At 36.9% G+C, this 6,397-nt stretch overlaps 1 long non-coding RNA gene across 1 annotated transcript; it reads left to right on the top strand.

Annotated features, from left to right (window-relative positions):
• Positions 1-1,273: 1,273 nt before the first annotated feature.
• On the top strand, positions 1,274-3,218 carry LOC129352967 (uncharacterized). Its single transcript, XR_008604960.1, has 3 exons — positions 1,274-1,360; positions 2,581-2,714; positions 3,107-3,218. It is a non-coding gene; the product is annotated as an uncharacterized LOC129352967 (long non-coding RNA).
• The last annotated feature ends 3,179 nt before the right edge of the window (positions 3,219-6,397 follow it).

The following is a 6,397-nucleotide window of genomic DNA, read 5'->3' as shown; positions in this document are numbered from 1 at the left end:
AAGTTATTGTGAAAAGTTCAGTATTTATGTCAGACATTCAAACTTATTATATTATATAGATTTTCTTACACATACAGTCAAAATATTACATCTTGCATTTGATAATTGCGACTCACAGAGAATGAAAACCCAAAATTTAGTGTTTCCAAAAAGTTGAATATTACATTTGATTGATGATAAAAGATTCTGTTCATTACTGTAAGGGCAACCTGCTGCCCTGCAGGTGGCGCTCCACCAGGTGAGTCTAATCAGGTCAGTCAGCAGCTGGATGATAAAACAGCTAATTGGTTGCTGGCAGGTGAACAGCGAGCAGGACTGACAGACAGTTACATACATATAGGCACTGCAACTGTGAGTTAAAGGTCTTTAAACTTAAAAGACCTTCACAAAGCTCACTATTTGGACTATTAAAACTCCCTCTGGAACTTTTTGTTTAAAGTTGAAAAAATACATGCAATATTGTTAAAATGTACAGAATATTAAAATTGTGTAGTTAAAAATTATCTACCAATTAATTGTACTCACCTCTAAATAAATGCTTTGTACCTTTAAACTTGACAGTTTCTAAGCTCTCAGCACCCGGTCTGGGCTCCTTTTGCTTGAATTTCTGAACTATTGCATAGGGACTGTTTTTCTTTCACTCAACCTTTTATGAATATGTTTGGTTACAGCACTTTAAAATTGATCTGATGTAATAAAAGTTTCTGAAACGTTTGGGTTCTGATCTCTGTGAGAAGTTTCTCATTTGATATGGATAAACAGATACAGGACTTTATATATTTATAAAAATAGGATTAGGGTTAGGGTTAGGATTAGGGTTAGGGTCAGGTTTAGGGTAAGGCAGACCGTAGGGTTTGGGTCTGCCATATAATTTTTTTCTTTAGTATGTTCATCCAAGTTAATTGTAGGATAAAACATTGATGAAACTCAGCTAGATTAGCAGTTTTGAGTGACATATGGTTTTATTAATCTCTATGTTCTCTCTATTCACAGGCTGAATGTGGTAAGTATTTCCATCTGACGGAAAGGAAGCTGACAGTTTTGTTACATTTTGACTTTATGATGGATTTTGATTAATTACACAGAAGTCTAAATGTGATACTCATCAACAACATAGCTGCTTTAATACATTGTCATTTATTTATGAAGAACAAGGATTCTGCTGCTCGTCTCTGTTCCATTTGATAAGATATATAATTTCTTCAAATTCATTTTGATAATAAATATTGTTTAGCTTTTATTTAGGATCTGTTGCACTTCTTTGCATTTCCCAGCTCGTTCATGCCCACGTGGTTGGAATAATTATGGAAATCGCTGTTTCATCTTCCAGAATAACCAAACTGACTGGGCTACTGCTGAGGTACAGTAAAAAAATCACTGCTTAAGGCAAAAAACAGTTAATTTTATGCTAGTTGTAAATCTGCCACTTTATTTATTTAACTTTTTAATTAATCTCTGCCCTGTCTGACCAGACATTTCTTTTATAAATAATCAGTTTGTAATTTCCTTAATGTTTTTGAGAGCTTAATCTGGAATCTAGAATTTCCTTTTGAATGCTTTTGTTTAATTTGAATGTACCATAATTCACAACAACTTTCACTTCATGACACTATTAAATAATCAATTCAGCTCAATAATAAGCATTTCAATAAATCCTAGTGATACATCAGGACGATCAGTTGTGTTTTCTTGTTAACTTTACAGTAATCCTTCATATCTAACATGCATGTAGCGACAGTGGAAAGGAAAACTTCCCTTTAACAAAGAAGCCTGTTGAGGGTCCAGGTTCTCCCTTAACCCCCAAATATGGAAAAGTCTAGAATTGTACTCCCCCCAAAGTATCATTGAATAAATGTTGCATTTAAACAATATGAAAAGGCAAGAAACAAAGAATTAAGTAAATCTGTCTCATCTACAAAATAAGAAGGAATTTTTAGGCCCCCACCATTATTAGAACAATGGTTCAGTCCAAAGTGTAGGAGGAGCAACAGCTAAACAGTGCTAAACATAAAACCCTCCAGTAAGTAACTTAAAGCAAAAGATGTAAACTTTGTATTTATTTTCACTGCTCAATAGAGTGAAATATTATCAATAAAAATCAGACTGCAGTTTGTTGTTTCATCACTTTGACTGAATCTTGTTATGGTTTGGAAATCAAAACTAGCAAATCTGTGGTTTAGAAGCTTTGAGACGTTTTTAAACCACATTTTACATGAGATTTCTTTTCCGACCCCCTAAAATTGGTCTTAAGAAAACTTCCTGTTTATTTTTCCCTCCAATAATTTGCTGGGATTTACGCCCTTGCTTGCAACCTGTTGTGATCCACCAGCACAAAAAATCAGGACTGTAAAGACAATACAGAGAAAAGAAACGACTCATTTTCCAGACGTTGTTCAATGAAACGAGTTTCAGAGCAACAAAATGTGCTGCTAGCCATCAAGTGTCGCTACAATGTCTTCAGAAGAGTCGAACAAACTTTAACAATTAATCAGATTTTTTTTCTTTTTTATTAACTTAATTTTGCTGTTGTTGCTTTTCAGTGTTCATGGTTTGTATTTTGATTTTTGTTTGTTTTCTCAGCGTGCCTGCATTGGATATGGTGGAAATCTGGCCTCCATCCACAACAAGGTGAACTCACTTTCCTCCAGAAGCTGATCAGATTTGAGAAAGGATCGTACCAGAGGACCTGGCTCGGAGGCTATGATGCCGTCAAGGTCAGTTTTTTCTTTTTATTTAATTTTTTGGTAGTGAGGGATGGTTAGAGCAAATTGTTTGCTTTTACCCAGGAGCTGGGAAAAGGGGCAGAGAGAGGGAAATCTGGGTCTCCGATCTCTGACCAGATAAGCAAAGGATCGATGGACGGATGAATGGATCTTGCAATAAAATATTAAAATTGTCTTTGCATAAACCACCTGTGCTGGTGGGTTTTATTTAGATTATGATCTTTGGGGATGTAAAATTATTCCTGGTTACAAAATGTCCCCTGAGGTGAACTTTGGACACCTTATATACCCTCAGAGATGGACAGCTGCAGTCCTCAGTGTTGGAACCTAATAATAAAATGCATGTATCATAAACTATGTGCTTAAAAACCACTTGGTTTCAGGAGGGTGTGTGGCTGTGGAATGATGGGTCAAAGTTCAGCTTCACCCAGTGGGGCAAGGGGCAACCAGATAACTCTGGTGGAAAGGAACACTGCATGGAGATCTACGAGCTAGGTGAGCATTCTGAAACTCTGAGAACAGAGCTAACGATGCTATGCAGCATATAGCTACTAATTAGTTAATCTGATGATTTTAATAAATCTTAGGACCTTCTGGGTTTGTATCCCAAACAGATTCAACAGCTGCTGAAATATTTATTTTATATTATTATTATTATTATTATTATTATTATTATTATTATTATCATCATAATTATTATCATTATTTCTCTTCAGGAGACATGAATGATGCACCATGCACCGCAAGGAGTTACTCCATCTGTGCCAAAAGACGCTAACTCCTCTTTCCTCTTCCTGAGAAATCCAACATGACCATGTGACCTTCTCACTGGTGATGTCACTTCCTCCAGGATGTCAGGCCTCGATGGCGTCGCTGCTGGAAGATACAAGGATAAAATCTTTTTTCAAATAAATCTGTTGCATCAATAAACTTTTTTGTCATGTCAGTTTATTTCTTTGGAAAAAGATAATAAACTTTAGAGTAAAATACAATTAATAGAGGAAATAAATCTGTCTGTAAACCTCCATGGTAACGTCAAACAAGTGAAATCATGACCCATCAGAGACCAGATGCTTGAGCCACCCAGGTTCCCAAAGTTTGGAAGATACTTTAAAATCCTTTGACTTGTACTCCCAACGCCATCCTACTCTGTAAACTATTAAGAAATGTAAAAAAAAAAATGATAAAATGGAACTAAACAGAGGGCAAGATAACAGCCTTAACTGAGTGAGTAACAAAATAACTTGAGCACAAATTGACCTCACAGCAAGACATGAAGGAAACTTTAGAGGCTTATCAGACCACTGCTGACACACAAGGGATCAATCAATCAACTTTATTTGTATTAAAGCTAAATTCAGCAACAAGGCAGTTTCAAAGTGTTTTACATCATAAAAACACAAAAATAAAAGATCATAAAAACACCATACAGTGACAATGGAGAAACCAGGAACAGGCATTACATTCTCAGTGCCATTTTTCTTCTGCTTATCCGGGGTCGGGTCGCGGGGTCAGCAGCCTAACAAGGGCGGCCCAGACTTCCCTCTCCCAGCCTCTCCTTCCAGCTCCTCCACGGGAATCCCAAGGCGTTCCCAGGCCGGCAGGGAGACATCGTCCCTCTGGCGTGTCCTTGTCTTCCCCTCCTCCCGGTGGGACGTGAACTCCTCACCAGGCAGGCGTCCAGGAGGCATCCTGACCAGAGTCCCAGCCTCAACTGGCTCCTCTCGATGTGGAGGAGCAGCGGATCTACTCTGAGTCCCTCCTGGATGGCAGAGCTTTTCTCTCTGAGGGAGAATCCAGACACCAGTAATCAGTCACATAATCAGCGCTGTGGATGTAACTCTTAAATATATATTTTCTTCCTGATCAAAATAAAAAAAACAAGATGATAAGTCACTGGCCGAAGTAGGATGTTCACATAAATGTGTTTATTTAGGTTAATTGGTGTGTATGTGTCTTGTTTTTAGTTTTATTTTGAATTACAGTTCCTTGCGAAAGTATTCGAACCCCTTGAACTTTTCAATTATTGCCGCTTTTCAGGCTTCAAACATAACGATCTAAAACATTATTTTGTGAAGCATCAATAAAAAGTGGGACACAATTCTCAGATGGAATTACATTTAATGGATATTTTAAACTTTTCACAATAAAAAACTGCAAAGTGAAGCATGAAATATTATTCTGCCCCATTACTTTCAGTGCAGCAAACTCACTCCAGAGCAGTGATTCTCAATTATTGACTGTTTAAACGTCCGAAGGTGTCGCGTCTGGCTGGTGGCCATCTTGATCTGATCCAGATGATTTTTTGGCAGCATTCTCACAGACATTCAACCAACTTCCTCCATATGTTCCTTCAGACTGGAAACCGTTTTTTAACTGTCTTCATAGTTTGGAAGGAGTTTGTCAAAGTTTTCACCCCATCAGGCTGTTTGTAGCGAACAAAGGCAAATTTAGCAAAATGTAAATGCATGTCAGGTTTATTGACGAAAGTTGGATGAAGATTGGGGAAGAAAAACAAATAAAATGTAAAGAAAACTAGAAGACACTGAAGAGAGATGAAGCTGCACATCAGTGGATCACAAGGTCTGTAGATGTTATTGATTGTGATGCATTTCATTCTCAGCACATCAGATCTGATGGTCGTTATTGGGAGAAATACGTGGTAATGGATCTGGAAAATATCAATATAATCTCAGCAGAATGCATTTTAGACATCAGAAAGTAAAATATCACCAGTTCTAAACCTGCAACAAGGCATTTGGAGACTCAAGGCTGGTTTTCTGGCTTTGATGCAAAAATTAAATGTATTCTTTCTAAATAAATGCAGAAAGACCCAGGCTGGGATTCAAACCCAGGACCTTGTTGCTGCAAGGCATTAGCGCTACTGACTGTGTTACTGAGCTGGACTGGAACATTACAGCTGTTGAGGGAAAAGTTTTAACGATACTGCAGAGTTTGGACAAAAGCTGCTCCACAGGATCAACATGGCAACCAAACTCCAAGTCTGGATATTTTATGATGTGATGCTACGTGTTTTATACAAAAAGGAAGAAATTAGAGGAATCAAAAAACAAGAATAAACAAATTAATAAATAAAATAAATACATAAAAAAAACTATATGAATGAAAATTAAAATGCAAAAATGTAACCTTGCTTATATGGATAAATGTAGAAAAAAAACTTATGTCAATTAATTTGCCAATTAAATATCTGGATTTGTTAATAAGGTTAAGAACATTAAAAATGAAGCTGTTATTGATGGAGTTTCCTTTTGATAAAGGAAGGCAATTTAAATCACCTGGATAAAACAAATGTGACATGAATGTTTTTCAATGTTGTTATTGAATATAAAAAGACTGCACTGAAGTTAGACCATAAACTCACTTTGACATATATAAAGCACCTCCAGGTACTTGTAGGTTCCAGGACAGGGATCTCCAAACACAAAATTACTGGCTGAGACAGTACACTCCGATTCCGCCGCACATCTGTGGATCCAGATCAAAATCAGTTTTCTTGAAATTGTGATTTGGTGTTTCTTGGATTTGTTAATTAATATTCTGTTTGAAAATCCTTTAACAAAGACTGAAGCTCTGTACCTCTCAAGTTCTGAAGCTCCATTCACAGAACAATTAGTATTCTTTGTGCGTTCGCCAGGAATAAATTGGGAGCA

Source organism: Poeciliopsis prolifica, unplaced genomic scaffold (genome assembly GCF_027474105.1).
Source record: "Poeciliopsis prolifica strain line A6 unplaced genomic scaffold, Auburn_PproV2 SCAFFOLD082, whole genome shotgun sequence".
Taxonomy (NCBI): domain Eukaryota; kingdom Metazoa; phylum Chordata; class Actinopteri; order Cyprinodontiformes; family Poeciliidae; genus Poeciliopsis; species Poeciliopsis prolifica.
This window is presented reverse-complemented; position numbering and strand designations above follow the sequence as displayed.